Below are 9461 nucleotides of genomic sequence, written 5' to 3'. Positions count from 1 at the left end.
CTTTCAACTCTGTCGGTGCCATACCATACAGTGGAATAGAAATAAGCTGAGTGCCCAACACCAAATCAATATCGAAGTCAATATCCTTGTCCGATGGCATGCCCGACAAATCTGCAGGAAACACATCCGAAAAATCTCGCACCACCGAAATAGAATCAATAGAGGGGTCTCTGCACTAACATCCCTCACAAAGGCCAAATAAGAAAGACAACCCTTCCCAACCATCCGCTGGGCCTTTAAGAATGAAATCACTCTACTGGGAATGTAATCTAACGAACCTCGCCACTCAATCCCTGGCAACCCCGGCATCGCCAATGTCACAGTCTTAGCATGACAGTACAAAATAGCATGACATGGAGGCAGCCAATCCATACCCAATATCACATTAAAATCAACTATACTAAGGAGCAGTAGATCAACTCTAGTCTCTAATCCCCCAATAGTCACTACACATGACCAGTATATGCGGTCCACAATAATAGTATCACCCACTAGCATAGATACATGAACAAATAAGACTAGAGACTCATGGGGCATGTCCAGATAATGAGCAAAATATGACGACACATATGAATAGGTAGAACCAGAGCCAAATAATATAAAAGCATCTCGATGACATACTGAGATAATACCTATGATCACTATGTCTGAAGCAATGTCATCTGGTCTGCGAGGGAGTGCATAGAAATGGGCCTGACCGCCACCTAATCGGCCTACCCCTCTAGGGCGACCCCTAGTTGGCTGAGCTCCACCCCGAGCTGGGTGGGTGGGTGGTAAAGTAACTGGTGCTGAAGTCGAAGGCTGACCCCTCTGTTGCTGAGCTGGATCTCCCATTAGGCGGGGACACTGCCTCCTGATATGACCAAGCTCTCTACACTCATAGCAACTCCCCGGAGCTAGTAATGGGGACTGAAGGGAGCCCCGAGGACTGGGATAACTAGTAGAAGGACTTGGCATAGATGAGCGCTGACACGATGGAGCATGGGACGTACTCTGAGTTGGAATAACACTTAGAGATGAGTGGCCTTGATGTGAACTGTGAGAACCATGGCCAGATGATGCACCACAGTGAACTAGGCGAGCCGTTTGAGCATGCCTGTAAGGTCGACCTCTACCATGGTAGAACTGACCTTCATAAGGAACACCACCAAAACTATCTGATCCATGAGGCCTCTTGGCCTCCCTCTCAACCCGTTCATGGCAGCGGACAGAATCTATCTCCCAAGCAATGTCAACAACCTCATCAAAAGTAGCACCGATCACCCTCTCTATCGTCATAAACACCCATAACTGAAATGTGAGGCCATCAACGAACCTCCTGATCCTCTCCCTATTAGTGGGAACTAGCCAAACTTCATGACGGGCCAACTTAGAAAATCTCATCTCATACTACATCATAGTCATATCATCCTGATGCAACTTCTCGAACTGTCTGTGCAGCTCCTTTATACGAGACTATGGCAGATATTTCTCCAAGAAGAGAATAGAGAACTCCTGCCATGTAAGTGGCACTGCACCAACCGGATACGCCTCTCATAATCCTCCCACCAAGTGAAGGCAACTCTAGTGAACTGAAAAGTAGTGAACGAGACCCCACTGGTCTCCAAAATACTTGCTGTACGGAGGATCCTCCAACATTTGTCCAAGAAACTCTAGGCATCCTCTCCCTTTGCACCTCTGAAAGATAGAGGCTGGAGCCTCCCAAACCTCTTCAATCTACGTTTCTTATCATCAGGTATGACTGGAACAACATAGTCCTGAGCAACTGCAACCGATTGGGCTGGTGGTGCCCCCGGTGTTTGGAGTCCCTGCATCACCTGCTGGGGTGTGCGGGTGGCGGAGTCTAAGCACCTCTCCCGGCCTGAGAAGTGGCTGCTGCGGCCGAAACAGAGACTGCCTAAGCAAGACTGGTGCACACCGTCAGAATCTGAGCTATGGCCTCCTGAAGACCTGGAATAACAATGGGCACAACTAGTGCCTGAGCTGGTCCCGCTGGTACATCTACAACTGGGACCTGATCCTGAACTGCGGCAACTGGTGGATCTGTAGGTGCTACCCTGGTTGCTGTGCGGGCTGCACCCCTGCCCCTACTACGGCCTCTACCACGAACTCGGCCTCTCGCAGCCCCAAGTGGTGGAACTGGTGGCTGTCCATCTTGACTAATAGCACATGTCCTCACTATCTGTGGGAGAATAGAATAACAAAGTTTAGTTACCGAAATCAACAGGTTTGTACGATAAGGATTTGAGAATGTGAAGTTTCCTAAGGGTTCTGCAGCCTCTCGAAGATAAGTGCAGACGTCTATGTACCGATCCGCAAGACTCTACTAAACCTGCTCATGACTCGTGAGACCTATGTAACCTAGGCTTTGATACCAACTTGTCATTACCCAAATACCTAGCCCGCCGTGATGGCGCCTATCGTGGAATTAGGCAAGCCGACATTCTCAATATACTTTCAATATATATTACAGAAATGAGTTAATACAATTAAATTAACTAGAGGTTTACATAACAATAGGGTAAAACCCAAAAACACAACTGCGAAATAATAGCCCGACATCGGGATGTCACTATGTCATGAGCATCTACAACCAGTCTTGAATCAGAGTTTAAAATAGTCTGTGCCGAATGCCAAAACAGAAAAGAAAAGATAACAAGAAAGGAGAGACAAGGACTGCAGATGCCGACAACATCCTCGTAAGTCTCCGATATTCAACCACGCACGAGATCAACACCCTCTGTGACCAGACACGCCTGGATCTGCACATGAAGTACAGGGAGTAATGTGAGCAGTTCCAACTCAGTAAGTAACATAAACAATTAAGGAACTGAGAAGCAGTGACGAGCTATGCGAATACAGTTCTTTTCAGAAATTTTAGTAAAGATTAAACATGCTTTCTAATCCAGCAGTTTTAGGTCAAATCAGTTCAAGCTCAAGTAAGCCAGATATAAAATCTTTAAGAAATTGCACCACAACGAAGATAACAACTAAGTGCAACAACAATTGAAAGCAATTACAACCTCTCAAGGCAACAGTCACTCAACTCATCTCAACAACTCAATCACTCAACTCTCAGACCTCAATACGCACACTCAATAGGTACCTGCGCTCACTGAGGGTGTACAGACTCCGGAGGGTCTCCTTCAGCCCAAGCTCTATAATCTGCGGCGTGCACCCCGATCTAATATATATATATATATATATATATATATATATATATATATATATATATATATATAGAGAGAGAGAGAGAGAGAGAGAGAGATAGAGAGAGAGAGAGGGTGCAACTCGATCCACTATAGATAAATAGCCCTAAGGCTCGTTGTGGTGTACAAACCATTCCAATATATATAAATAGTCCTCAGGCTCGTTGCGGCATGCAACTCGATCCATATACTCACATAGCTCATAGCTCGGCACTCAGGCCCCATCTCAATCACCAACCTCTCTAGTCCCCCGGGCTCTCAGAAATCATAGAAATAATCCCAAACAGAGATAATAACATGTATCAACAAGAAATAAGAAGAGACGAAGGTATAATACGCATGTATAATCATGACTGAGAACAAAACAACAAATGATTTCTAACATGAATTACAGCCAAATTTCCTTAAAACAGAGAGAATATGTAGTTAACAGAAAGCTATTCGACTTTACAGTCTCATGGGATGGACCAAGTAACAGTCCCTTTGATGCACGCCGACACGCCTGTCACCTAGCATGCGTGTCACCTATAAAATAGTCACAAGACACCAAAATCCGGGGTTACATACATTTATAACTGTTACTTAGCTCGGTCCGAGCAAAACTCTACTCCATAATGCCCTTTCCTCGCGAGTCGACCTCCGAATGTCCCAAATCTAGCCATAAGCAGTACAATACAATTAATATAGGCTAAAGGGATCAATTCCACAAGAAAACTACTAAATTAGAGCCAAAAATCCGAAATTGGCTTAACCTGGCCCTGAGCCCACGTCTTGAAATCCAACAAAAGTCACAAAATCCGAAAGACCATTCACTCACGAGTCTAAACATACTAATATTACTCAAATCCGATATCAAAATCTCATTCAAAACCTCAAAAATCTAACTCAAGGTTCTTCTACTTTCCCCCCAATTATTCATCCCAAATCACAAACTAGATGATGAAATTAAGAATATAATCACAAAATTTAGTCAAAATCACTTACCCCAAACATTCACGTGAAAATCTCTTCAAAAACCGCCTCTCACCAAGCTCCCAAATCAATTTTTATGTTATGAACTCAAACCCTCATTTTGAACATTTAAATTTGTTGCCCAGCTATCCTTCATCGCAAACGCGGGCATCCTCCCGCGTTATCATAGCACAAGCCAACCATCCCTTCAAATTTGTCTTACGCGAACGCGGTTGCTCCTACGCAAATGCGTACCTCTACTATTTCCATCCTACGCGATCGTACTCTACCTTATGCGACCGCAAAGAGCAAAGCGTGCATTCTATAGTCGCTTCGCTTCCCTTACGGGAACGCGGACCGCACCTCGTGTCCATGATAGCCCGACTCAATTGGAGGTCGCATATAACAAATTTACCAGCTACCCTCAATAAACCTACGCGATCGAGGACCCACTCATACGATCACGTATAAGAAACAAGAAGAAATGCAGAAGACACCAAAAATGATCCGTTACCAACTCGAAACTCACCCGAGACCCTCGGGACCTCACACAAACATACCAACAAGTCCCAAAACCTCTTACAAACTTAGTTAAATCCTCAAATCGCCTCAAATAACACCAAAAATATGAATTACATCCGGATTCAAGCGTAATAAACTTCTAAACTTCCAAATTCCACAAACGACGTAAAAACCTATCAAACCACGCTCGATTGACCTCAAATTTTGCACACAAGTCATAAATGACACCACGAACCTACGCTAATTAGCGAAAATCAATTCCGACCCTGATATCAAAATTTTGCCAGTCAAATTGCCAAAATTCCAATTTTTGTTGATTTTACTACAAACCTCCAAATCACATTTCGGACGCACTCCTAAGTCTAAAATTACCTAACAGAGCTGACGGAACTATCAAAATTCAAATCCGAGGTCATTTACACATAAGTCAACATCCGGTCAACTTTTCCAACTTAAACTTCTAATTAAGAGATTAAGTGTCTCAATTCACTCCGAATCACTCCGGACCCGAACCAACTAATCCAGTTAGTTACAATACAATCGTAGAACACAAAAGAAGTAGGAAATGGGGGAATGAGGCTACAACTCTCAGAACGACCGGCCAGGTCGTTATAGGGCACGAGTGTTGGCTTTATTGACTTTTCAAGTGGAGTTGAGAATTGGTTAAATTAATTAATTATGTGTATTAGAGTATATTTGTGTTGATTTGCACATTTGTCTGACTAGTGTTGAATCAACGGGCATCAATTCAAGGTATTAGAGAGATGTTGAAGTCGGTTTTGGAACTTCGGAGCGAGGTGAGTCTCCTGTCTAACCTTGTGAGGAAGAAACTACCCGCTAGGTGATATTTATTGTTATGTGCAACTAGTTGTGGGTGATACATACGCACGAGGTGACGAGAGTCCGTACGTAGCTAAAGTATATTTATGTTTGGGTAGACTTAGGACTAAATCGTGTAATAATTAAATTACGTGAACTCGTTCTGTTAGCTTAATTAATTAAAGTTATGACTGAAATTGATTTAGAATAAATATATGTATACTAGGCCAAGCCTTATCACTTTAAGTTGTGGGAGAGTTAGTTGAGAAACGGTAAAGATTATATTCATTTTGTGCTCATGTACTGTATTGTAAACACGTGTCTTGTAAGTCGATAACTTCCTTCCTTTCTTGTGTAGCGGATCGAATGCCTCGGCAGTATATAGATGCATCTATGATTCGTGCCGCACGACCCTCGGTAGTGTACACATATTCTGGATCAAGCCAAACGACCTCGGCAAAATCGTGCGTTATATCGCTAACATTCCGAATATTCACGAGCTAATCTTCCCACTGATGCCCGACTTTTTATATGGTATCCCCTATTTATTTGATATTAGCACTTGACATTTATGAGCTGTTAATGTAGAATACAATATTTACAAATTCCTACCTTAAAATAAATAAACGAAAATTATGAAATTACAGATTTACTCCACTACTGTTGTGCACTTCATACTTTTTGTGAATTATCATTTATTTATTTAGACCTTTAGTAAGTGTCAATGTCGACCCCTCGTCGCTACATCTCCGGGGTTAGGCTAGATACTTACTAGGTGCACGTTGATTTACGTACTCATGCTACATTTCTGCACTAAATGTGCAGGATCTGACAGGTTATTTGATATCTTGGCGCGTAGACGCATCTGTTGAGGAGACTCTATGTGAGCTGCTATTTAGGCTACGCATCGCAGTCCACCGAGTCTCTAATGTACTATTTATTTTATCCGGTCTTATTTACATCCGGTACATATGTTGTATTATTGTCGTACTCCTTAGAAAATGCTGATGTAATGGTTATATAACCGTTGCTATAGATAGTCTATTGCAACGGTTATAACCGTTGCAATAGCAACTAGACCCTATTGGAATGCTTTCGTAACTAAATCGTTGCATTAGTGAAATAAGCGTTTCTATAGAGGAACTTGCTGTAACGGTTATTACAACCGTTGCCATATAAAAATCTACAAAAACGATTTTTCAGAAAAAAAATTTATTGGGACGATATTCAATTCCCTCCTAATTTTCCCGCTTCTAATTTCCCAATTTTTAAGTAGTTTTCATTTTGTTTTTTAGCTTTTTGGTTTTACTTAAAACCTAAAAACTAACGCTTGTACTTCGAACATATAGAAACTCTATCCACTCTTAAGCATTGTTGCTTCAAACAGATCCAAACTCTTAAGATAAACCCTAAAATTTGTCAATAGCGCTCTTAGAGTATTTGTGCTTCGGGCTACATATCTCTCGAGATATCCAAACAATTTTTATTCGCAGCACAAAGAAATGACGCTCTCAAATCTGATGTTTAAATATTTGAACAGTGGCGAACGAATCTCTCAACTCTTTTCCATCTTCTACATTCTTCGCTTGAATTGAAAATAAGAGAACCCAAAACCCGGCCTTCATTTCTTGATTTTCAATATTTTTTCAGGTATTTCTAATTTCTTGTTCTATAAAGGATTATTCACTAAAATTTCTTTGTATATGACAGGGTTTTAGATTTTTGTGTTTGTTGAAAGTTTCTTGTTCTGTAAACAGAATCGATTTTGTGCCTTCAAATTTATCTCTATCTCTTGAAGGCAGGGTTTCGAATTGCATCATTGTTTCAATTGCATTGGTCGTCATCTGATGATTTTAATTGTGGGTATGGTATTTTTATTTTATTTCAAGAAAAAAGTATTGTTTATTCTCTTAAAGTTGCCTTCATTTCCACGACTAATTTAGATTTGCTGCTTATGAAATTCAGTTTGGTAAAACAACAGATCTAGATTTGAAGTGATTGAGACTTCAAGTCTGGCTGAAATTTCTTTATTTGAGAAAAGAACTTATGACTTGGATGAAATGAACTGCAATGAAGTTCTGTACAATTTGTGTGAACTTAGACATTTAAGGAGGAGAAAATTCCAAGAATGCGGAACTAGCCACAAAGGTAGTTATATGTGTATAAAAATGCATTGAGCTATTTTATGCATATTCTTTTGGAAAACCATAGATTTATATGTTTCTAACATTAATTTAGTTCATTCAGTTAGTGATATTGGACTTTGTCTCAAGATTTTGTGTATTTGGTTTGACAGTTTGGAGTATATGTCATGTCTATGCTCCTTTTACCTATGCACAAGTTCTACATAGATTCATGTCTATGTAAACTTTTACAAACTTCCTTTTCGGCGTCAGTAAATTTAGCTAGTAAGTATTTTGTCTTGGGTTTGGACAAGTAGCTATTTATCCATGTTTATTTTTCAGCAACTATTTTTTCTCTATATTAGGTTGGAATAGTAGTTTTGCCTGAAGTCATACTTTAGGTTGGCTAAAGTCTCTTGTTGAGATTTGACCGTAGAAATAATCTATAAATGTGAAAATGTATCAAGAATCCTTTTTGAGTTATTTTTTATTTCAGATAACTGTTCATGCTATATTTCTCCTTGAATTGAAAATGCAAATCTTTGAATAAGTCAGAGGCTGTATGTTGATGGTTAACTGTCCCATTGCTCGCTTATTAGCTGATAGATGTAACTTGTTGGAGCTTATAAAGTCTATATTTAGTCCAACTTTCATCATGAATGGGTTCTGTTGTATAAATATAGGATCCATTTCATGAGTAGTTACTGTAAAGATTAAGTGATGTCTTCCATGATTTGGATATGTAGCTATTTATCCGTGTTATCAAAGGGCTGACTGATATGGTGTTGGTGTCAAAGTTTATGATTTCTTCTTTACGATTTAGATTCACGGCCATTTATATATGATAAATTGTTGTCCTTTTTCATTTTTTTGGGAGAGCAAAGAGGAAGAGATGATTTGGGATCTCTTGATTATGTGCTTATGTATTTTATTAGAGGAAGGTTGGACTGTATAGTTTTCTTTACCATATTTTTGAGCGTGTCCTCTTTCTTCTTACTTAGTGCAAATTTCGGTAATTTTCTTGTTTTCTGACTTGTGAAAGTTTATTCTTGGCTTAGTCTTCTATGGCAGGGACTGAAAGTTAGTACCACAAAGTAGAAATACGATAAGACAAGTGACAAAAAGATGTAAATACCAATAGAGGTACCTACCTCACCTCTTGAATTTTGAGGCACTACTCCTTCTGAATGTTTTACTTAATAATTTATTTTCGTCGTTTCTAGGAGGATCAAATGAGCAAGGATGAAAGCAGCGAAGACACTACTTAGAGTTATGGGATTGTTCTTGAAAATATTCGTGTATTCTGATATTTTAGAAATTCTTTATTTTGAATTTTGATTACTTTTGGGAATTATGTATGCTTTTTAATTGTTGGACAATGTTAGAAATTTTACTTCTATAAAAGTCTCAAATGCAAATGGCTTCTATAAATTGTTGTAATAGCCTCAACAAACCGTTGCGATAGCCTCAATATATTGTTGCAATAGCTTCAACAAATCGTTGCAATAGATTCAATTAGCCGTTGCCATAGCTCCTAATGGTTGTTGCAATATGTAATTCAAACTGTTCCTATAGCATAAAAACCGTTACATAAAGTGATATTGCCACGACTTTGAACCGTTCCACTTGATTAAACAAGCGTTGCACTAGATAGTTCTATATCGACGGTTCAAAACCGTTGCAATAGATAAACATATAGCAACGACTTGCAACCGTTACAGAAACTGTTGCAATAGACCTATTGGCACGCGACTTGATGAAACTGTCCCTAAACTGTAGCAGTAGACTTATTGCAACTGTTTCTTGGCTATTGCAACGATATCTGAGCCGTTGCGAT

At 39.9% G+C, this 9461-nt stretch overlaps 1 long non-coding RNA gene across 4 annotated transcripts; it reads left to right on the top strand.

Annotated features, from left to right (window-relative positions):
* The first annotated feature begins 6782 nt into the window (after positions 1-6782).
* Positions 6783-9040, top strand: LOC142175103 (uncharacterized). Of its 4 annotated transcripts, none has more exons than XR_012704299.1 (5): positions 6783-7151; positions 7259-7649; positions 7798-7909; positions 8683-8767; positions 8848-9040. It is a non-coding gene; the product is annotated as an uncharacterized LOC142175103 (long non-coding RNA). The 4 variants fall into 4 exon arrangements; XR_012704300.1 differs by lacking the exon at positions 7798-7909 and having other exon boundaries at positions 6799-7151; positions 7259-7364; positions 7467-7649; positions 8848-9039; XR_012704297.1 differs by lacking the exon at positions 7798-7909 and having other exon boundaries at positions 6799-7151; positions 8848-9038.
* The last annotated feature ends 421 nt before the right edge of the window (positions 9041-9461 follow it).

Source organism: Nicotiana tabacum, chromosome 3, assembly GCF_000715075.1.
Source record: "Nicotiana tabacum cultivar K326 chromosome 3, ASM71507v2, whole genome shotgun sequence".
Taxonomy (NCBI): domain Eukaryota; kingdom Viridiplantae; phylum Streptophyta; class Magnoliopsida; order Solanales; family Solanaceae; genus Nicotiana; species Nicotiana tabacum.
This window is presented reverse-complemented; position numbering and strand designations above follow the sequence as displayed.